Source organism: Haematobia irritans, chromosome 3 (assembly GCF_050003625.1).
Source record: "Haematobia irritans isolate KBUSLIRL chromosome 3, ASM5000362v1, whole genome shotgun sequence".
Classification (NCBI taxonomy): Eukaryota; Metazoa; Arthropoda; class Insecta; order Diptera; family Muscidae; genus Haematobia; species Haematobia irritans.
The window spans coordinates 230622935-230648310 of NC_134399.1; the positions used below are offsets into that span (position 1 = coordinate 230622935).

Genomic DNA, 25376 nt, shown 5'->3' on the forward strand with positions numbered 1-25376 from the left:
CCAATTTTTGCATGGTTGTTAGAGACCGTATACTAACATCAGGTACCAAATTTCAACCGGATCGGATGAATTTTGCCCCTCCAAGAGGCTCCGGAGGTCAAATCTGGGGATCGGTTTATATGGGGGCTATATATAATTATGGACCGATATGGACCAATTTTTGCATGGTTGTTAGAGACCGTATACTTAGACCACGTACCAAATTTCAACCGGATCGGATGAATTTTGCTGCTCCGGAAGGCTCCGCAAGCCAAATTTGGGGATCGGTTTATATGGGGGCTATACGTAAACGTGGGCCGATATGGCCCATTTTCAATACCATCCGACCTACATCAATAACAACTACTTGTGCCAAGTTTCAAGTCGATAGCTAGTTTCGTTCGGAAGTTAGCGTGATTTCCACAGACGGACGGACAGCCGGACAGACGGACGGACGGACGGACGGACATGCTTAGATCGACTCAGAATTTCACCACGACCCAGAATATATATATACTTTATGGGGTCTTAGAGCAATATTTCGATGTGTTACAAACGGAATGACAAAGTTAATATACCCCCATCCTATGGTGGAGGGTATAACAAGTAAGGAAAGTCTAAAGTCGGGCGGGGCCGACTATATTATACCCTGCACCACTCTGTAGGTCTAAATTTTCGATACCATATCACATCTGTCAAATGTGTTGGGGGGCTATATATAAAGGTTTGTCCCAAATACATACATTTAAATATCACGCGATATGGACAGAATTTGATAGACTTCTACAAAATCTATAGACTCAAAATTTAAGTCGGCTAATGCACTAGGGTGGAACACAATGCTAGTAAAAAAACATGTGAAACATTTAAATCGGAAGCAATTTTAAGGAAACTTCGCAAAAATTTATTTATGATTTATCGCTCGATATATATGTAATAGAAGTTTAGGAAAATTAGAGTAATTTTTACAGCTTTTCGACTAAGCAGTGGCGATTTTACAAGAGAAATGTTGGTATTTTGACTATTTTTGTCGAAATCAGGAAAACATATATATGTGAGCTATATCTAAATCTGAACCGATTTCAACCAAATTTGGCACGCATAGCTACAATGCTAATTCTACTCCCTGTGCAAAATTTCGACTAAATCGGAGCAAAAAATTGGCCTCTGTGGTCATATGAGTGTAAATCGGGCGAAAGCTATATATGGGAGCTATATCAAAATCTGAACCGATTTCAACCAAATTTGGCACGCATAGCTACAATGCTAATTCTACTCCCTGTGCAAAATTTCAACTAAATCGGAGCAAAAAATTAGCCTCTGTGGTCATATGAGTGTAAATCGGGCGAACGATATATATGGGAGCTATATCTAAATCTGAACCGATTTCAATAAAATTTGGCACACTAGACTACACTACTAATTGAACTCCTAGTGCAAAATTTCAACCAAATTGGGGTAATAGTCAGGCTTCTAGGGCCGTATAAGTGCATATCGGGCGAAAGATATATATGGGAGCTATATCTAAATCTGAACCGATTTCTTCCAAAATCAATAGGGTTCTATTTTGACCCAAAACACATACTTGTGCCAAATTCGAAGTCGATTGGGCTTAAATTACTACCAAATCCCTTGGTTACAAAAATGTGTTCACGGACAGACGGACATGGCTATATCGACTCAGGAGCCCACCCTAAGCATTTTTGTCAAAGACACCATGTGTCTATCTCGTCTCCTTCTGGGTGTTGCAAACATATGCACTAACTTATAATACCCTGTTCCACAGTGTGGCGCAGGGTATAAAAAAATGAAATAATTTATATTGAAGGTATATAAAAGCTTAAGCATTCTTTCAAATACCTTACACAAAAGCATCTCAATCAATGCAAAAAACCTTAAAACCATCCTTAACATCTTATGATCCAATTAAAATCTTAATTAAGAAGCTAATTCTAGAACTACAACAGGAGACTATTCATTGTCGATTTTTTATAGTATTTTCTACAGTTAAAGAACAAATATTTTTAATTAAAATGTGTTACTTTAATTGCTTTAAATTAAATTGCTATTCATTTCAAGTACATACTCTAAAGTTTGGAAACAAATATTTCATTTATACTCTCTAATGACAGCAAAAAAATATTGTAATGTTTTATATCAAAGTTGCTAAAAACTTATAAAGTGCACTTGCATAATATTCGTAAAAAGTGTTTTCCCCTTTTTTTTTTAACTCCTCAAAAAATACTCCTACAATTCACTTCATTGAATTTTCCAATAAATTTTAAAAAATTCAATAACCATTTCTATTCACTTAGAAATTACCAATCCTTAGGGGGCATTGCTAAAAAGTTGTGTTGAGTATTTAAAAGTTAATTTAAGCATTTCCGTATCCTGAACTCAATACTCAACAGAGGATAGGAAAGAAACTGCAAAGGGACAGGAAACGTCGTAGAACTGTATGAAAGTCATTGAATGAGGGCCACAAGTGGATAAAGTGGAAACCTTGCTAAATGGGAACAAGTAAAAGTACTTACTTAGACCATTGAATAGTTGTCATAGGCGAGATTCCATTTGGTATAGTAAGAAATGTCTTCTTTACTCTCTTCCTCGTTCGTTTATTCTCTCTCTCTCTCTCTCGTTTAGTCTGGGATGTTGGGCGTTGGGTTAATGATTTCACCGGTATGTCTGACAAGGTCTTGTGAGAAATGTTGTATTTGTCGTTGTTGTTGTTGTGATTGTTGCCAAAGGAAATGTAGTAGCATAGATGGCGTTCGTTTATTGGCAGCAGGTGCAATGATTTCTTCCCCCTTATCGTTGAATTATGTGGAGGTCATTCATTCACAAAAGTGAGAGCCAGCTACGTACAAATATACACATAGAGAGGCTATAGATTATTAGGTAGTTTAAAGGCATAGACCTATAATGAGTATACGATGCCACCGAGGCAAAATTGTACAATAAAACGATACGACGTTATTTGTATTTATTTATTTCTTCACACTTTTTTTCGTTGTAGACAATTTTCATTTTTTCGATGCTTTTTTTATGTGGCGGCTCTCTGACATAGACTTTTTCTTCACTTTATTATTTCTTTGGCACTTGAACTAGATTCTGAGAAATGATGCCAATAAGACTGGTGGCGGTAGTACACATACACTTAAACCCATATGGATATAACGCACTGGCATATTTTTGGCAGACTCATATATACACACGCACACACATCCAAAAGCACATAGCCTCAGAGATGTCACAGACGAGCTGAGTGTGTGATATAAATATTTATGTTATGTTATTTATTTATCTATTTATTTATTATGTAGAATTACTCTCAAAACTGGTGAAGATGATGGAGTAGGATATTGTGGTTGTCCTTTTTGATACACTTATGAATATGAACTACACAAATAGACGTTGATTTGGCTTCATTTGGAAGATGACTTTAAATTGGAATTTATTTTGTGTTTCTTTCTTCATCATTTCATAGTGGGTGTCATTGTTGTTGACTTTAAGCAAATACAAACAAATGAATTTATTTACATTATAATAATTCCTTGTGGTCACTTTTGAATTAATTCACAATTATTCATTTATTTAATGAATTTGGCTATAATTTATCCATTGGCAAGCACATACACCTAGTTGACAACAACATTGTATATTTGTTTATAAATATTCAAAAATCCATATACATATATGTAGAATATTTTAAAAACGAATATAAGCAAATACTTGCATATATAAATAAATCAATAACAAACCAAAACAAAAAAATATGCTTTTTTGCAAATAAATTTACTATGGACTCGATTTGTGTGTTATTTTTATTTAGTATTTTTTTCTTTTGAGTATACTGGGAAAATTCAATTTATGATTGCGTTTATTTCTTTTTCTTCGTCTGAACCCAAAATGCGATGTCGTCAAAATGTCGCGGCGCGTTGAGAATCACAATTTACTAAAAATACGCCATCGATTATGAAGGCACTACACCATACAATCATCGACACACTTGGCCATACTCAACAAGAACATGCCCAAAATCTGAGAAATCTAAACATTTTTCTCTCTTGCTTAGCAAAACTATTACCACGCGACGTAATTTCGAAAGAATTTGTTGGAGCTGCCGGCCAAAATGTGTTTTTTTTGTAGTTTGTTGCCTTCAAATGCGTTCGCCAAACATTAGAATATCCACACTGCGATAAAAAGAAAACAAAATCATCTTACAAAAGATTCAACAAGAAGGGGAAAGACTGGATGTAAACTATAACACAATATGCGACATTTTTGCTCGTTTATTTGTTTGTTTGGGCTAAGACTACTTATTCCGCGAAAAATCTTTTCTTTTTTGTATGTTTCTTTGAAAGCAAATGAAAAATCAACCTTGGAGGTGCCAGTTTCTCATGGACGATTTTTGAGCATGTGTGCGTGTGTGTACGTTCTAAGATTTTTTTAATGCATTCCTAATTCACTTAATGCCTTATTCACAATTTTCATCTATCCATTCATGCTTCACCGACCTGTGATTATTTGCTCCCCTTGCATTGCTTTGCGGTCTAAGAACTCTTTCACATGCACTCGCACTTACTGAATCTTTTTAATCAATTTCGCAACGATATTAAATAGTTGACGTTAATATTCGTGGGGTCGCTGTTACTTTGAAACTTTATGCGATTCCAGTGAAGCTTTGCGCGAGACAGACACGCCACGTATCGGTTGAACGTAACGCGCGCGACAACAACGTTTCGCTTAAAGCATCCAACACGAACTGATTGTGATGGGGGAAAATACACACGAGGATGCTGTTGCCGTTTTAAGGCTTTTCATATTTCCCAGTATTTTTGTTATTTCCCCCCACACAAAACAAGAGAGTGTCCCATACAACAAATTCTCTCTCTCGCATTCTCTTTTAACAACATAAGGTGAAAATTTCTCTTTGGCTTTCTAGCACATGTTTGACTTTTGTCTGAATGAATGCGTGTGTGAATGTGTGTGCGGGTGGGTTAGTTTGTTGTTATTCTACAAAATGCCATTATTTGTTCTATATTTCACTGTGACATAAATGAAGGCACCAGCAACAGCAAAATGGCAACAAATTACTAAATTCATCTACATGTTGGGACAACAGATAATTTATTTCCATTTGGTTGCGTTAACGACCAACAACGCACCGACACTAACATTTTCAAGATCAGCATCGGTATCACTATTAGAGTACACAACATCCCTGCAAACATTGTCTATCGACAGTGTGTGTAAGTATTTTCGTTCCGGAAGATAACAAATTTTCAAGCGATATCATGAGTCAGTCGGTGTTCGGGAGTCCAAGCAATGGCTAGGAGAAGTCAAAAATGTAATAACTATTTTCTAAAAAACAACAAACGATGGTTGCCTAGATCGAACCTTGATCTCAGAACCTTTCGTTTTCTAAATTCTTGATCTCCATTCAAAAAAATTGAACCCTATGTGGCACTAAAGCCAATTTAATCCTATTTTAATTCATGGAATCATAACCTTTTAAGAAAATGTTCATGACTTTAATTTTGGTGTACTTTAGTTAAATGAACTAAAAAAATAGAAACAAATTGTACACAAATGAAGCATAACGATTTACTAAGTTCGTGTCTCCCACAAAATAATCCAGAATTTCTTAAAATTTGTAAATATTGACTAACAATGCGCCCATCATGAACTTCGTATTTTTTCAATTATAAACTCCAATTTTTCCCTTCAAGCTTGGAAATTTTCTTTAACAAGTGAAACAAATTAATTACATCAAATAAAATTTCTTGCATTTGTCAAAAAATATTCACTTATTTTTGTGAAATCCGCGTGACATCTGCATTTGTAATAGAGTTTAGTTAAAATTTTCTAAAATTAACCAAAATTTTCCTTCCTAGTGGGTTCACTGTTTTTTTGAGTGTACTCTTGTTATAAAATCTTATTGGATGTACACATTTACTGAAACACAATTACCAGAATAATCTATAATTCATCATATTCCAAAATGTTGTTCCTTTCTGGTGCATTATTTCGGATGCTCAAAATGAAACAGGAGCTTGTCCCATACTGGTTAATTAGGATCTCTCTATAGGGAAGTCCTACTAAATTGTCCAGGAAGAATCTTACAGAATAATTCCCTTTTGTAAATTCACTCCGTTAATTACAACCAAATGTTAAAGTGACCAGTCTCTTCCATACTTTTTGAACAGAACTGGGACTGGTCCATATACTCCAAGGATTAGTCCTGAGCGGGTTCTGGGGTTGACCCATTTCCCGCATCACTTTAAAATATCACTTTAAAATACAATTGCATCCGTTGTAAAGTATTCAAAGTGGGAAACAAACATTTATTAATGCGACAAGTTTATGAAATACGAACTCTGGCGACACAGTGGCAGAAGATCCAATTCATGCAGTGTGTTAAAACTAGTTTAACAACATTCTAGATTAAATAACAAAACTGTGTATCCATCTCTGGCTATTATATTAAGAATTTGGCATAATTTATAATATGGCATTAAGTTCATTTCCAAATATTCCTCACAATTGTTGTAGTTAGGTAGAAGAATAAAATATCCATCTACCTCTTTTGTCAACATCAGCCGAAGCAGCAACATCGCATCAAAGGTTCAATAAAGGTATTACTACAAATCTAACTTGGTTTCCTTACTTTTTTATTTTAACCCGAAAAGGCAATCATTTGCTTCGCCAATTCTAAGCAATTGTAGTAAAATTCTATTCGCTGAAATTTACGTGCCTTCCCAGAAGTCATTAGCTATGACTTCACTCCTCTATTTAATAATAGAAAGTGCCCTGTAACTTTATGCCAAGTTAGGTTTCCCTATTTTCAGAAAGCTTCCCGCAACTTTCTTCACAGTGAATACACGTTCAATGGAAATATTTTACTCTCCGATTGACAAGAATAAGGTTTCTTCATCTTTCATCCATGCTATAGGGTAGCACAAGGTCTATGTTTAGACTTTTTTAAGTTTTAGTAATTTATTGCGATGTCATTTAAATTTTCCGTATAGCCACTACCGTACACCATATTTTAGCACCCTTGACGACTTTTTCCTTAATTTTAATACAAATTCACTTCGCATATAGAACTTGGTAATAATTTATGGTGACTTCCATTAACGTAAATTCCAGCAAGGTGTATTGTGTGGCAAACGCATTCATGTGGTCTTTTGATGTACTTTTAATTTATGCGTAACTCATTAAAAATTGTCACAACCTACTAATTTGCTACATGAATTTTGCAATAAATTATTATTCTGAGACGGTAAAAAGACGAGTTATCAGCTGCACGAAAATAATATGACGAATTCTCATACCTTGCATATTAACAATTTGTTTGTCCTTCACTGAAAACAAAACTAGCCCTGTTCTAACGACTTTGTGATTTTGAAATAAATATACATTAAAATCATAATTCACAATTGAGATTTGATAACTTGATACTAGGAGACAAACTTTACGTGTTAACTACAACATAAATTTCCAAATCCAGGTGCGACTTCAAGTGCTATGTTTCATGTAGGTTGGGTAAGGTTAGGTTTAAATGGTAGCCTTTCAGGCTCACTTAGACTATTCAGTCCATTGTGATACCACATTAACTAGAAATACGTATTACATACAGTGGGGAGCAAAACCAAGTGTATGTTTTCACTTTTTGTAATAAATGCAATAAAGCCACGATTATAATTCCATTGAGAATTTATGGTGTCCGGTTAAAAGGCGCTTGAGCTTACACCAAAGAGCTCTAGAGCCAATACCAGCACAATTAGTCGAATATTAGATTTTTGTAAGGCGTTTGATAAGGTTTCTCATAGTATACTTCTGTTGAAACTTAGTACAATCGGATTTCATTCTCATATGTGGCGTTGGTTAATGTCTTATTTGATTTCACGCCGATGCTTTGTTTGCGTTGATGGCTCCGGTGTGCCTCAGGGAAGTATACTTGGGCCCTTATTATTTATTTTGTTTCTTAATGATATAACTAGCGCATGTTCTTTTTCTAAGGTTTTAATATTTGCCGATAATATCAAGCTTTTTGCAAGAATCAATTGTGTTGCTGATACACGCTAGCTTCAGGCTGATATTAATTGTTTATCATCTTGGTGTATAAGGACTTTATTGCCACTTAATGTCTCAAAATGCTTTCATTTACCATATACTCGTAGGACACACTTGATTGAGTCGTCGTACTATATTAATGATAGTGAACTTCAAAAAGTGCTAAGTATTCGTGATTTGGGAATTGTATTTGATTCCAAACTTACATATAAATTACATATTGACTATATAATGCCTAAGGCATATTCTATGTTAGCATTTGTGAAGAGGAATTGTAACGAGTTTTTGGATCGCTATACCAGGAAGTCTCTATATGAGGCCTATGTTAGGTCTAGGCTGGAATATGCTTCCATTGTGTGGAATCCTATATATATAAATTGCATTGTGAACGGATTGAAAAATTACAGAGAAGATTTATTAAATTTGCTTTAGTATCTGTACCTTTTACGGAGCCTTTGCCCTCATATCAAGCTAGATGCAGATTAATTCATTTGGAATCCCTTGAGAACCGTAGATTAAAATTTTCTATCTTGTTTATTTTTAAGGTAATTAATGGATTTATAGATTGTCCCCCTCTTCTAGAGATTATTTGTTTTAATATACCAGTACGGAATCTTAGACGTCATGACTATTTTAATATTCCTTTTCATAGGAGTAATTATGCTTCTTGCGAGCCCATTTTGAGAGCTTTAAAAGAATTTAACAAGTTGAATAATATCTTTAATTTAGATTTTTCAATTTCTCGAAATAAATTTATTAATACTTTAGATTTAATTTATTTTTAAGATTGCTAGTCTGTAAGGATTGTAATCCATAGACTTAATAAATAAATAAATATTCCAAAAGAAATAATAAAAAACTTAGTAGAAAGTATGTCAAGGCGAGTTAAAACCGGACTATGGGCTAAATAATAAATAATTTGATTTTAATGTATTACGAGAAAAGTGCAAAACTGGAAGCAAGCTTAGTTATATTTTATTTTAATAAATGCAGTAGTATAGGTGTATTATTTATCTGAGTGTACAGTTTTGTTTGTTAGGCAATAAAGTATAAATGAAATATATTTTGTAGCAATTGGACTCAATAGACGTTTTTATATCCACCACCATAGAATAGTGACGTGATTATAATATACACATAGAAACATCAATTTCCGACTATATATTCTTGATCAGGGAGAAATTCTAAGACGATATAGCCATGTCCGCCTGTCCGTCTGTCTGTCTGTTTTAATCACGCTTCAATAATAAAGCAATCATGCTGAAATTTCGCACAAACTCGTCTTTTGTCTGCAGGCAGGCCAAGTTCGAAGATGGGCTATGTCGGTCCAAGTTTTGATATAGTCCCCATATAAACCGACCTCCCGATTTGGGGTCTTGGTCTTATAAAAACCCTAGTTTCTATTCAATTTGCCTGAAATTGCCAATCTAGAGGTATTTTAGGACCATAAAGAGGTGTGCTAAAAATGGTGAGTATCGGTCCAGGTTTTGGTATAGCCCCCATATAGACCGATCTCCCGATTATATTTCTAGGGCTTCTAGAATCCGTAGTTATTATCCCATTTGGTTGAAATTTGAAATCCAGAGGTATTTTGGGACCATAAAGAGTTGTACTAAAAATGGTGAGTATCGGTCCAGGTTTTGGTATATCCCCCATATAGACCGATCTCCCGATTTGGGGTCTTGGGCTTATAGAATCCGTAGTTTATATCCAATTTGCCTGAAATTGCCAATCTAGAGGTATTTTAGAACATTAAAGAGGTGTGCCGAAAATGGTGAGTATCGGTCCATGTTTTGGTATAGCCCCCATATAGACCAATCTCCAGTTTTTACTTCTTTTGCGTCTAAAATCTGTAGTTTTTATCCAATTTGCCTGAAATTAGAAATCTAGGGGTATTTTAAAACCCTAAAGAGGTGTGCTGAAAATGATGAGTATCGGACCATGATTTTATATAGCCCCCATATAGACCGATCTCCAGATTTTACTCTTGGGCTTATAGAAACCGTAGTTTTTATCCAACTTGCCTCAAATTGGAAATCTGGAGGTAGTTTAGGACCATAAAAACGTATGCCGAAAATGGTGAGTATAGGTCCATGTTTTGATATAGCCATCAGATAGACCGATCTCCCGATATTACTTTTTGGGCTTCTAGAAACCGTAATTGCTGTCCACTTTGCCTGAAATCGAAAATCTGGAGGTTTTTAGAAAATCCGTAGTTTTTATCCAATTTGCCTGAAATGAGAAATCTATAGGTATTTTAGAACCTTAAATATGAGAGCCGAAAATGGCGTGTATTGGTCCATGTTTTGGTTTATCTCCCAAATATACCGATCTCCCGATTTTACTTCTTAGGCTTTTAGAAACCATAGTTTTTATCAAATTTGCATGAAATTTTAAATCTAGAAGTATTTTAGGAACATAAAAGGTGTGCCGAAAATGGTGAATATCGGTCCATGTGCACTGATAGTGAAAATTGCTTGAAACTGAAATATTGTTTCCAGATTTTACTTCTGGTAGTCAATTAAATAATGGGGGTAAAAATCTACAGATGTTAGATTTTAAATCAAGGCGTTATTTCATTTTCATTTCATTTTCTTGCACACTTGTACACGATGTTTATGATTCCTCTAAAACTCAAACAAATATGGTTCTTATAAATCCAGAATCTGATCTAGTCTCCATAGGTAAAATCTTTGAATTTATCTTCGGGAAATGTACTGTTTGAACTGATCTGCTTGTCACCAAATTTCACCAATGAAATTTTCACAGGAAACTATAATATTTGATTCATGGTGGTGGGTATTTAAGATTCATCCCGGCCGATTATACTTGTTTATTAAGCAAATAAAGTATACTCCTAAGTGGTAAACATGCACTCGGTTTGGCTCCCCACTGTATATACACTTCTAGCTTCAAGGAACTCACCCTATTATTTTTCTTTTGTTGAACCAATTTGATTGTTGCAAAAACATTAGCAAACAGCTTAATTTGTCATTTTTCAGGTCCACCAGTAATATAAAGCTATATTCCCTTATAATTGGCTTACGCCCTACACAAAATGCAGGGCACTCACACAAGAGGTGTTTAATTGTCCTCCACATCATGACTGACAGCTCATGTAGTAGTCATTATACTTTACGCCAATAATTTATGCTAACTCGATCATCATCAGGTATCAGGAGTGACGTATGATGTCTTGAAGACACTAGCATGTCTAGTGTGCAGTTTAAGTTTAGACGGGGCCATATTTTTTCGCTGTCATTACAACCCTCGCACTCTCACCAAAAGTAATTTCAATGCCACCTAAGGAGGTGGATATAACCGGGGGGATTTTGCGTTCTTTACAGTAAATCACTAGTTCTGTCTTTGCCGGATTACCCTTAGACCGTTCTCCTTCGCCCATTTCTCAGTCATCCCGAGAGGTCTCTATATAATATCCCTAATTATGGGTAAAAATTTTCTCCTAACGGGTAAAGTCACATCATCTGCGTATGACACCATTACTATCGGTTCTTTTTTTTTGGGAGACCAGAAGGTTGTTTATAGCAAAACTCCAAAGAAAATGTGATAGAACTCCTCCTTGGGGAGTGTCTCTGCACGGATGAAAAAGACTGTTTTTCATATGTTTGGCTATAAACATTATATGTTTGGAACACAAATTTTTAAACACAATATTTTTGAGTGCAAGCATATAATGTTCATAACATTATATGCATAACATGTTTGGGACATATAACATGTTTGGGACATATATGTTAATATGTTAGAACATATTATGTTTGGGACATAAAATGTTTGTAAATATAATATGCTTGGATGCAAACATATATTAATTTAGAAATAGCCTATAAACATATATGTGTTTAGTAGCTTGGAGCGCTATTTAACAGGGAGCGATATTGAATTAAGTTGGTGGTTGTTGCTTGTTATTACAAAATTAACATTTTATTTTTCCTTGGGCAATTGATCAGCTACTTCTTTGATCCTTACAAACTGTGTGGTCCGCTGTTCGAATCCCCGTCCGGCAAAAGGTAAAATTAAAATAAAAAAATCATACAATTGAATAATTTCTTCTACAATGTTTGTATTACAGAAAAAGGTGCTAAGAACTAAAAAATCTCGTGGAAGTGAGAAAGATGTGGGGGAATATACAATCGGGCAGAAACAAAATTTTGAGCATTCAGGTCGAAAACCTATGTTGTTAGCACCTATATTACCTGTTTATTTTCATAATTCATTATGATTGTAAATATATAAATAAATAAATAAAATTTTGAGCACAATATTGTTTGGGAGAATTTTTTTTTAAGCATATAATATTTTTGGGTGCAAAATGCTTCCAAACATATTATATGTTCACATAATAACATATTGTTTTTTGGAAGACAACATTATTGAATTTGGATGCAAAAATACAAAATGTTTGGAAATTGACTATCCAAACATATATTGTTTAGACCATTATGCTTTCAAACATATTATATATTGGAAGAGATCAAACATATAAATGTTTGGGCAATAGCCAAAAATGTATATGCTTGAAGCAAAATATGTTTGGGAGTATATGTTACAGAAGCGATTTTTTGTGAGCGTGTGTTCACACACCTTTGAATGTTTGTTTGAACTAGTATGGCTGAAATACGTTTCTTCCTTAGAAGCCTCAGTATCTCTTGATCAACATTCGGAGTTGTTAATACATTTAATGTCGACGTTATTGAAAATTTAGTCTTGTGTAAAGATACGCATTTAAAAGTCTAATCACTTAAGCATAGGGAGAAAGAAACTTCACTGAAAATTCTATCGATTCTGGACAAGGAAATCAACTTTATATCAGAGAAGTTCTAAGCCAAATGCTCATTTGTATTATAAGGATAAAATCTATTTGCGATCACGACAAGTTTTGTTTCAGTGAACCGAATGGTAACCTTACTGTATCCCCAATGTTTGCACATGAGTAATTCTTGCGAAAAAAGTCTATTCAGTAGTAATGCCCTCGTTAGGCGTGGTGTATATTATGCAACTAAGGTGTTTTCTTTGTTCTCCGACCCCTTTGATATTTCACTGACAACATGCTCAATTTTTATCGGAGCATGATTACATCCCCCAATTTCATGGACTATGGTTACTCACTGACTCTTCGCATATCAGCGGGTTCGCTTTAATCCATCGTAGGCACAATATCATTCAAAATAAGTCCTTTGTCGACATGGTAATGCTCAAATACTAAGGGAATGAAAAATTCAATGATTTTCAAAGACATTCTATCCATGTGACATCATCTGAAAATGAATTCCACCGAATGGCCATAATTCCATTGCCATCCATATTTACGTTTAACATAATTTCAAATTTCCTCAATGTGCATGTGTAACTCGTCAACCGCCAATTAAACCAACTGCATTTAAGTTCCACCTTCAATCATACAAAAACTCACACTCCAACACTCAATCTCTCGTACACACACACACATAGTCAAACACATATACGAATACGGACACTGGAAATCACTCAAATGCGGTTTGCGTGCACAGCAGCAACAAATTCGGTGTTAATTTCCCACAACCAACAAAAAGTAAACAACAATCACAGGGTGGACCAGTACCGCATCGTTGGTATTCACTCACTGATGATGAAAACTACGAAATACGAAACCTTAAATAAAAAGTTAAATGAATTTTGTGTGTGTGTGTGTGTAGCCACTTTCAACTCGATTTGCCACTTAAAGTTTTGCGGTTTGGGAAAACCTTACTGAGTTGACAATCCATGTTGATTGAAGATACCACCAGGAAGGTAACTTGGGACAACGATTAAAGCATTTCACAAAATAATTGGAAATAGTAATACAATATGCGTGCCGCTACTCAATTACTTAAGAGACTAGAGGAGCTAGAGCAACTATATGGAAATCGCAATGTGATGTGAGTTACAGAATGAAGGATTTATATAATTACAAAACAATAAAATCCAAAACGCCGTACTCAGTTCTAAAGATTCTCTCTTTACAGATGCAATTATCATCAATGATGCGCAAAAATGACATTGTTGTACAAAGTACATTTACGAACCTTAGTACATTTAATGACATAATGGCTAATTTATTAGCCTATCACCACAGATTTTTACGATCTTATGGAAAATGGAGGGCGAGACATCTGTTTCATATTTCCACATCTTCATCAGTTCTCTTTATTGGACAATCAACTCATTTGAAGAAACAGGGAGTTTTCTTTGAATAAGGGCGAGTGAAATGTATGGTGACCAATGATGACTCAGTATGAGTAGAGTTCCAAAAGATGGTGATGAACCGAGAGAAGAAATAAAAATATTTATTGCAATTATCCCATGTAATTGCTCATAAGAAAGTTATGATGAAATAATGCTGGGAGAGAGAAGTATGAAAAGAAAAAAAAAAAAAGAAGCTACGAGGGCAGTTCGGAAACTTCTTAGCCTAGCACAAAAAGCGCGGTATAAACAGAAAAAAGTTATGTGTTGGAATCTCTGTTATAAACACATGTTAAATTTTGTTTCGATCTGGCAACTCCTTCATATAGAAACAGGAGTTCAAAAAAGACGCATCCGCAACTTTTTAACAATGGCAAAAATTAGAAATGCGTTCTGTCATTAAATATTTACATAAAAAAAGTTTATCGGGACAAGAAATTCATAATGATATGGTGAATGTTTTAGGTGAAAGTGTTCCTTCATATGCACCACTAAAAATTGAGTTGCCGAATTTAAACGTGGCGTACAAGCATTGAAGATGAATCACGTAGTGGACGTCCAAAAGCAGCAACAACAACAACAGAAATGATCGACGAATAAAAGTGCGTGAAATTGCTAATAGCATGGACATCTCAAACGATCGAGTCCATTTAATTTTGCATGAAGAACTACAGACTGTTGATGAGACATGGATCCACCACTATACTCCAGAGACAAAAGAACAATCCAAACAATGGACTGAAGCTGGAGGAAGTGCCCCAAAGAAGGCAAAAACAATTCAATCGGCTGGTAAGGTTATGGCAACAGTTTCTTGGGACTTCAAAGGTATTTTATTGATTGACTATCTGCAAAAAGATAAAACAATAAATTCAGAGTACTATTGCAACCTTTTGGATCAATTAAATGTACAAATTCGAGAAAAACGTCCTGGCTTACAACACAAAAAATTAATTTTTCAAGACAACGCACCAGCGCACAAGAGTGCTTTAACAATTGCTAAAATCAACGAATTAAAGTACGAGTTGCTTGACCACCCACTTTATTCTCCTGATTTAGCTCCCAGTGACTTTTATTTACTTGTTTCCAAATCTAAAAAAATTCCTTGCTGATCTTATGGAAAATGACATGGCAAGCGTTTTACCTCAAATGCAATTACAATTGTAAACCACTATTTTGAAGACCTTGAGGAAAACTATTTTAATCAAGGGATAGAATTGCTAGAAAAGCGTTGGACTAAGTGTATTGAAGTTTCAGGAGATTATATTGAAAAATAAAAATATTTTTGAAAAACTAACTATTCTCTTTCATTGATAGGCTAAGAAGTTTCCGAACCGCCCTCGTAGAGTTTTATTGAGATAAATAATTAATTTTATTTGACGATTGCGACCAACATTTAACATTAAACCAAAAACAAGTAAGGAAAGTCTAAAGTCGGGCGGGGCCGACTATATTATACCCTGCACCACTTTGTAGATATACATTTTCGATACCATATCACATCCGTCAAATGTGTTGGGGGGCTATATATAAAGTTTTGTCCCAAATACATACATTTAAATATCACTCGATTTGGACAGAATTTGATAGACTTTTACAAAATCTATAGACTCAAAATTTAAGTTGGCTAATGTACTATTAAATCTGAAGCAATTTTAAGGAAACTTCGCAAAAGTTTATTTACGATTTATCGCTCGATATATGTATTAGAAGTTTAGGAAAATTAGAGTCATTTGTACAACTTTTCGACTAAGCTGTGGCGATTTAACAAGGAAAATTTTGGTATTTTGACCATTTTTGTCGAAATCAGAAAAACATATTTATGGGAGCTATATCTAAATCTGAACCGATTTCAATCAAATTTGGCACACATGACTATATTACTAATTGTACTCATAGTGCATAATTTCAACCAAATTGGGCCTAAACTCTGGCTTCTGGGGCCATATAAGTCCATATCGGGCGAAAAATATATATGGAAGCTGTGTCTAAATCTGAACCGATTTCAATCAAATTTGGCACACATTTGGCATTGTACTCCTTGTGCAAATCGGGATAAAACTCTGGCTTCTGGGTCCATATAAGTGCATATCGGGCGAAAGATATATATGGGAGCTATATCTAAATCTGAATCGATTTCAACCAAATTTGGAACGCATAGCTACAATGCTAAATCTACTCCATGTGCAAAATTTCAACCAAATTGGGCCAAAACTCTGGCTTTTAAGACCATATTAGTCCATATCGGGCGAAAGATATATATGGGAGCTAATCTGAACCGATTTCAATAAAATTTTGCACTTGACTATACTACTAATTGTACTCCCAGTGCAAAATTGTAACCAAATTCGGCCAAAAATCATGCTTCTGGGGCCATATAAGTCCATATCGGGCGAAAGATATATATGGGAGCTATATCTAAATCTGAACCGATTTGAATCAAATTTTGCACACTTGTCTATACGACTAAGTGTTATGTTTGTACAAAATTTCAAGCAAATCGGTATAAAACTCTGGCTGCTGGATCCATATTAGTGCATATCGGGAGAAAGATATATATGAGAGCTATATTTAATCTGAACCGATTTCTTCCAAAATCAATAGGGTTCCTATTGTGGCGCAGGGTATAAAAAAAAAAAAATATAAGTATTATTATATTAGTTAAAACTTATATACAAACAACGTGAACCCATCAGGAAAGAAATTTTAGTTTAATAATAAAAATGTTTAACTCTTTAGATTTGTTCGAAACGGCTAACAAAGCAGCACGGATGTGACTCTCCACTTTTTTGGTCTAAGTCATTCCCATTGTGCCGTAGAAATGAAGCGAGCAACCTCCTTTTTATGCCATTCTTGCAATGGTAATGAGTTCTGTTGGAATGTCCTTGGTCTATGAACGAAATCTTCCTCCGTCTTTAAAACATTCCAATAATATTCCGCATTTATTTTGACCCCACGGTCGATAAATCCGCTCGTATCGGTGGCCAATCAAAAGGGTACATTTTCATCCGACTTCTTTGGCGTAAACGCGACCATTTTGTTTGTTCACAATGTCTTCAATTTGGAATGGCTTCTCATCGGAGAAATTCAAATTCGGGAACTGGTTCTTTCCAATCTACATTTTTGGAACAACGGTTAAGTCTTTAACTTTTTGCAACTAATTTTTTTCAATATGTGTGTTGCATCCGCTCTCGAGATATGTTCAGCTCACGAGCAAATCTTCCACCCCAGCAATGCAACACTGTCAGTTCATGGTAGCGAGAAACAAAAGATTCGCATTTAAATGCTGGAGAGATCTAGCGGCACTTGTGTTTTCCCAACCAATATTTTAAACAATAAAGTGGACTGTCATGGGAATAAATCTGTCAGCTGTCAAATGAGCAGTATATAAATTGGTTGCAATACATATCAGCCACACAAAAAATTCAATTATTTTTATTTGCATTGTATATCTTTTGATTATAGAAAATCTATGCTAAATGTATAAAACATCTCAATTACATATAATTGACATGAATATCCTCAAATTCAATTGTAAATTTTTTATTTATTTTCATTATTATGCATTGTCGAAATATGTACTAATTTTTGTTCCGAATAGAACAAACTGAATGTTTAAATTTCATAATATTTATTACGCTTCCAATGATAATTTTGAAAAGTTTCACAAAATATTATGTGGTGTAACAAGGTGTTACAATTTTCAGAATATGTTCCTAGTTGTCTCCCCATCCATGGCATGAAAAGTTGAGTAATCACATATTTACTTACCACCAAATAACACCTTCATCGAGTCATCCATGCCACTCCTCCTGTAGACTATCAGTCATACAGGAAATGTTTGTTCAAAAGTTGTAATTGGAATAATTACATTTAAATAAAAATGAGTTTGCCGCTTGCCACAGAAGTTGTGCCAGTGGCAGTTGCAATATCGAATCGAATTGAACGGAATCGCACGTGAGGCACAGCACTGCATAAACTTTTTCTGATTGCTTTTTAAACAGACATAATTTTCCAAATGGAGCAACAGTTCCAGAGATGGTACTTGCCACATCCGTTCCCACCCACAGCCCCTTTCATGCAACCAGAGTTGACAATTCAATTAAAAATATATGGATGTGATTGTTGTTCTTGTTTTTGTTGATGTTGTTGTTGCTATTGTGGCATGAGCTCTCCATCGATGGTACCCCCCAAAGGCACTTTGGATGTAACTCACGAATTTCGTTTCCCATTGAAATGAAAAGAATGAATGGATGGATGAGTTCTTTAGCCTCACCCAGGCTAGGGATTCAACCACAATTGTAATGCCAAATTTTATGGAAACAAAAAAAAAAACAACAACAAAAATTATGACAAAAAATTATAAATTTCATTGCAAGCGATCTTTAGAACAAACAAAAAAACAGAAACAAAGTTTTCAGTTCGGTGAACCAATATTCAATTCACAAAAAACACTAGAAACTCTCCAACATCCGTATGAATTTTGCCGACCCAATCTGTACCCATATCCGGCGAGCATACGAAAACAGGGAAAAGAAAATGAAAGCTTTGCCACTAGCAAATGCAACTGGAACTTGAAGGCAACGACATACGATCCAAGAAAAACAAAGTAATGAGATTTAATTAAAAATTTCGCAATAAATGCGAAACAGACGAACGCATTCAATAATCCATTGCTGGAGTAGTTACAGTACCACAGTCACAGCCGGCTGCAACTACAGAAGCAACTCGTTTCGTTATAGATGGGAAAAAATCAAAGCTATACTTCCATTACCTCAATGGAACACTTTGGGTGGAATGTTTGCAATAGAATTTGCAATGTCATTGGACGATAATGGGGTTGGCCTTTTTGAACTTTGTTTAAAAAACAACCTGTGAATAAATGTAACTCAATGTCAAATATGCTAAATATTAAAGAGTTGTGCTCAAGAAATAAATCACATGCCTAAAATTGTTTACACTGAAAAAACAATGAACCCTTTTCCATTGCAAAATGAACTAAACTGTAGTAATATTGACCACGATTTAGCCCTTAAGATTTTTTTCAACTTGTCTAGTTTATAATTTTCTTAAATTTTAGTTCATCTATAACATTGTAGTTTAGTTCATTTTTACAACACCATAAGATTTATATACCCCTACCAAGTTAAAAAGTCAGTATTATTTTGGTTTACTTGCCTATTTTTTATGGGAAACCCGATAATAAAAATTGGTTAACAGTCTCTTTAAAATGTCGACGACTAAACTATTTTTAAATCAATCATTCCACAGTACAGAGAAATTAAATAATTAAAGGAACAACAAACCGTTTTACTATTATGAAAATTTTCATACATTAAATTAAACTTTCTTTAAGCAAAAGTACTTTATTATAAAAACTTATGATGAAAGTTCTTAATACAATGTTTTTTGTGAATAAAAATTATGACCACGTGGAACAGAGAGTAGTTCATTTGAACCCGCTGTTTGGACATTTTGAGTTATCCTTTTTTTTTGATTCATCGTAGGTAGTTTTTTCACATATCTTGCTGGAAAAAATGGAAACAAAAATGAACATTGTTAAAAATTAACACTATGTAATGAAATATAATTTTTAATTCTTCATTTTAGCTTGTAACTTACCATATTTGGGGCATTTTATCAAATGGTGTAAAGAATTCAACTTTTCTTTGGAAAACGTATCTCATAAAATTTGTACCTGAAACAATTAGAGAAATAATGAAGTATTCTAAATAAACTCATAAAAATGTGTTGTTATCGATGTGAAGGATATAATAAAATAAATATTCTAGTTGAAAGAAAGCCAAAGTTTTAATACAAAACTTACCAATTCTCTATTAAATTGTACGCTGAGGGGAAATATAAAAAGTTGTCCAAATTTATTTGGGTTACTCTGAAATTAAATATTAAATAAAATTATTAAATAAGTTTTCAAAAAATCTAATGAAAAAAATAATAATATGCATTAAAAACCAAATATTCTTGATAACCCTAGACAGTCATCATTCGTCAAAATGGCGACACGTAATTTCATTTTCGATTTAAAATGCATTTTAGTCTATTGGTAAATGGTGAATTTAAGTTATACTAATTCGACCGTTTTATGAATTTTTGTTTTATACTACTTAAAACCAAATTGAATAAGAAAATAAACTCAAGTTTGGTTCACTTTTTCGCTCACGATGAAAATTTTAGCGTCTTGAAATGAGCCGTAGTCAAAATGACGAAGGCTGACGTTAATGTACAAAAAATAAGGATGACTGTCCAGGGCTAAAAGAAAGTTAAAGAATCCTTACCAATTCACTATTAAATTACAGGCAAAGGAGTACTAAAAATTTGTCCAAATGTTTAAGGGGTTATTCTGAAATTAAATATTTGTTTTTACATTAAAAATATTACATTGGTTTCCAAAAAATTTGATTAAAGAAATACTAAAATAAGGCATTAAAAACCTGTAATTTTGATGATAAAAAGGTCACAAAACGTAAATATTCTAGTTAAAATAAAGCCAATTTTTAAAAGAAAACTTACCAATTCTCTATTTTTTATTTGTTCGAATCCATCTGGAGTTGCTCTGAAATTAAATATTGTTTTTACAACAAAGAAAAACATTAAACTGGTTTCCAAAAAAATTAATTAACAAAAAATAATATACATAAAAAATATTCTTTTTAAAAGAAAGTCATATTAAAAAAATACTTACCAATTTATGAATAAACTATACGCTGAGATATAACAAAAATTTTCTAAATTCATCTGGAATTGAATATTAATTTTTTACATAGAATAATAAAAATTTCAATACACTTTCAACATATTTTCCTAAATACTCGTAATAACTTTTTTCTAAACTACCGATAAAATATTAATAACTTTCATTTAACAGGTTTAATAAACAAACACCAATATATGTCTCAAAAATCCAAAATATTCCATGCCTTTATACTCCCTTGTTGCATACCTACTTAAAATATGCAACAGCCCACGCCAACGCCAACTATACAACTGAAGCATGCCAAACAAAACCAAGCAAAGCCAAAACATTCCTACAACAACAAAAACACATGTGCCTTTATTGAAAACAACACCTCATCCAGCCAAATAAACCATCCGCGAATAAGAAACACACACACAAACCACTAAATGAACAAAAATAAAAACAACCCCACGGTCATGTATACACAACAAAACTCAAGTAACATCATCTTTACATTAATCACATTCCACTATGCCGATAAATATCTCTGTACTATGCATTAGTTCATCGCATCTGCTGACAATTTACTCTAAGAATAATATTCGTAAAGGCACACCAGTTTACGAACAATGAAACGTTTAACTTAAAATTTGCAAAATTTTCAAGAAATGTTATCTACCATTTTTGACGAAAATGTCTATAAATTTAATTACATGTGAACTAAAAATATTTCATTGGGTAATTTTTTACCAACAATTATTAACTATAGGAATTGTCAGAAAGAAATTGCTATCCACTTTCAAGTTCATTTTTCGTAAAAAAATATTTTCTCATACAAAAAAATTTTATAGTAAATTGCACTTATTATTTAGAAAATACTTTACATTTCACAGGTAGTTTTATAGCATGACAAACGAATTTTTAACTACCAGTAAGAAATTTTTTAAGGAAATTTCCATCGTATTTTGTAGGCCATGAACTAAACGATTGCTACTTAGAATTTGTAAAATTTCCTTCCGAGTAGTTAATTTTCGTTGAAGATGCGAAAAATTAACTAAAATTCTGGAAAATTCTTGTAATAAATTATTGTAAAAATTTTCTTAAATTTACGAGACACTTTTTTTTCTGTGTAGGAAACTTTATTAACGCACACTCACGAATAGACTCGAATTTTCCACAAATTCAAGAAAATTTATTAGACAAAATTATTATTCATTCGTTTTGTTTGTTATTGTTGGCTTCTCTTCAATCGTTATTGTTGTTTTATTTTTATCTCATCTTAAAGCCATGCATTGACTAAACTACAAGTGTAGCTTAACCAACAGAGGAAAAGTATGCTTGTCAAATTTATTTGGACAAAGCCCTATAGACTGCAAGATGGTTGGATGTACAGCTGTTTCGGAATTACCACATTCCTCATCAGCATCCTCTACTTGCAGCAAAACTATCAACCAATTATCAGAATAAATTCGGGTAATTCACTCAACCCAACGTGAACTACACTTGAACCTCCCGAAAAAGGGTTTGATAGTCGGCTACTGCCTAAACAAATTTGCCAGCATATCTCTTTTCCTTTGCCAAACTCAAATCAAAAAAAAAAAAAAAACAATAACGATTGAAGAGAAGCCAACAATAACAAACAAAACGAATGAAGATAGAGGAAGCACGCTCAAAAACAAACCCAGCCAAATACATACAAATCGATGATTTGAGTTTGGCAAAGGAAAAGAGATATGCTGGCAAATTTGTTTAGGCAGTAGCCGACTATCAAACCCTTTTTCGGGAGGTTCAAGTGTAGTTCACGTTGGGTTGAGTGAATTACCCGAATTTATTCTGATAATTGGTTGATAGTTTTGCTGCAAGTAGAGGATGCTGATGAGGAATGTGGTAATTCCGAAACAGCTGTACATCCAACCATCTTGCAGTCTATAGGGCTTTGCCCAAATAAATTTGACAAGCATACTTTTCCTCTGTTGGTTAAGCTACACTTGTAGTTTAGTCAATGCATGGCTTTAAGCTGAGATAAAAAAAAAACAACAACAATAACAAAATTATTATTTTTCACTTATTAAAGAAAATTTTGTTCAAAATTGCAAAACTGTCTTTAGAGATGGGCACTAGAGGTGTGCACGTGATTGAAATTTCACTCACACTCACGAACATTCACGAAGCAAAATGTTTATTCGCGCACGCTCACGCACGATACTTGTGGTAGCTAATCCCACTCACGACATCAAAACCAGTACTTATGCACGAACTACTTTCAAAGACTTTCAAACGGAAATCAGCAAAGGTTACAAAATCCAAAAATAGAATGTAGTTCGAGAGCTAAATTAATTTCAATTAACATACGGGTATGAATTTGATTTTGCAGAAATTTTATTCACGCACATTCACGAAACGATTTTATTTCCTTTAGTCCAATTCACGCACATTCACGAGAGTTGCTTTGGATTTTGTTCACGACTCAAGAAATTCTGAACTATTTTGTGGGAGACGAATTTAGTTAATCTTTTTGCTTCATTTGTAGTATAATTGTTTCCTCTGTTTTAGTTAATTCAACTAACGTATGAAAAGAATTATTAAAGTCATGAAAACTTTCATAAAACGTAATAATTCCATGAGCTTAAATACACCCTCAAAAAAAATCGCTTCTCTAACATATGTTCCAAACATATTTTGCAGGAAGCATATATATTATTGGATACTGCCGAAACATTAATGTGTTTGTCTTATGTGAACATATTGTATGTTTGGAAGCATTTTGAGCCCAAAAATATTATATGCTTGGAAGAATTCTCCCCAAAGAAGATTGTGCTCATTCCCTCACATAATTTTCATTTCCACGAAATTTTTTAGTTCTTGGCACCTTTTTCTGTAATACAAATAATGTTGAAGAAATTATTCAATTTTATAAATTTTTTAATTTTTACCATTCTCCAGAAACATACATTTGTTTGCCACGTGGAGCAATAGTTAGCATGTCCGCCTTCCATGCAAAGGGTCGTGGGTTCAATCCCTGCTCCGACCGTACACCAATTTTTTTTTTAATTTACACATTTATATTTATACTATATTAAATTTTTATAATGAAACTTCGAAATGTGGGTTATTAACAGTAAGAAACAGTGCTTGATATAAACGAAATGGACTGAGCTTTTGGATAAAATATTATTTTTTTTTTTATTGGAAAAATAACAATTTTGTTATAAAAAAACTGTTTTTGGTACAAAAGTTTGAAATTTTGGAAGGAATTCAAAAACTCTAACAAAAGAAGAACGTGGAGTCGAGTATAAACATACATAAATAATTTTATAATATACACATAAATTTATTTAGGGGTGTACAGTTTTTTACATGCTGTTTTTTTTTTTTTTCAAATGTCTATTCTCTTTACTCCGAATACTCATTCTAATATTCAAATTGAATAATATTTAGACTTAAGCATATCAAATTTTTGGCCTTGTCATAAAACAGTTTTCCGAAACAACATAAAGGGTGATTCTTTTGAGGTTAGGATTTTCATGCATTAGTATTTGACAGATCACGTGGGATTTCAGACATGGTGTCAAAGAGAAAGATGCTCAGTATGCTTTGACATTTCATCATGAATAGACTTACTAACGAGCCACAACGTCGAATTTTCAGTGAATGGGCCCTAGAAAAGTTGGCAGAAAATCCGCTTTTTTATCGACAAATTTTGTTCAGCGATGAGGCTCATTTCTGGTTGAATGGCTACGTAAATAAGCAAACTTGCCGCATTTGGAGTGAAGAGCAACCAGAAGCCGTTCAAGAACTGCCCATGCATCCCGAAAAATGCACTGTTTGGTGTGGTTTGTACGCTGGTGGAATCATTGGACCGTATTTTTTCAAAGATGCTGTTGGACGCAACGTTACGGTGAATGGCGATCACTATCGTTCGATGCTAACAAACTTTTTGTTGCCAAAAATGGAAGAACTGAACTTGGTTGACATGTGGTTTCAACAAGATGGCGCTACATGCCACACAGCTCGCGATTCTATGGCCATTTTGAGGGAAAACTTCGGAGAACAATTCATCTCAAGAAATGGACCGGTAAGTTGGCCACCAAGATCATGCGATTTGACGCCTTTAGACTATTTTTTGTGGGGCTACGTCAAGTCTAAAGTCTACAGAAATAAGCCAGCAACTATTCCAGCTTTGGAAGACAACATTTCCGAAGAAATTCGGGCTATTCCGGCCGAAATGCTCGAAAAAGTTGCCCAAAATTGGACTTTCCGAATGGACCACCTAAGACGCAGCCGCGGTCAACATTTAAATGAAATTATCTTCAAAAAGTAAATGTCATGGACCAATCTAACGTTTCAAATAAAGAACCGATGAGATTTTGCAAATTTTATGCGTTTTTTTTAAAAAAAAGTT

The 25376-nt window shown here is 33.9% G+C and overlaps 1 protein-coding gene and 1 long non-coding RNA gene across 3 annotated transcripts in view; both read right to left on the bottom strand.

The window, feature by feature from the left end:
- Nucleotides 1-3608, bottom strand: part of Neto (Neuropilin and tolloid-like) — a 212425-nt gene extending 208817 nt beyond the window's left edge. Inside the window, exon 1 of one of the 2 annotated variants that reach the window (XM_075298439.1) lies at nt 2514-3608. The gene's annotated coding sequence lies outside the window, so the exon portion shown is untranslated. The remainder of the gene's footprint in view (nt 1-2513) is intronic. The other variant, XM_075298440.1, reaches the window with a different exon arrangement.
- A 16009-nt stretch (nt 3609-19617) lies between these two features.
- Nucleotides 19618-20639, bottom strand: LOC142232426 (uncharacterized). The gene is made up of 4 exons (XR_012721123.1): nt 20574-20639; nt 20105-20170; nt 19900-19975; nt 19618-19805 (listed from the first exon to the last, which is right to left on the bottom strand). It is a non-coding gene; the product is annotated as an uncharacterized LOC142232426 (long non-coding RNA).
- Between the last annotated feature and the right edge of the window lie 4737 nt (nt 20640-25376).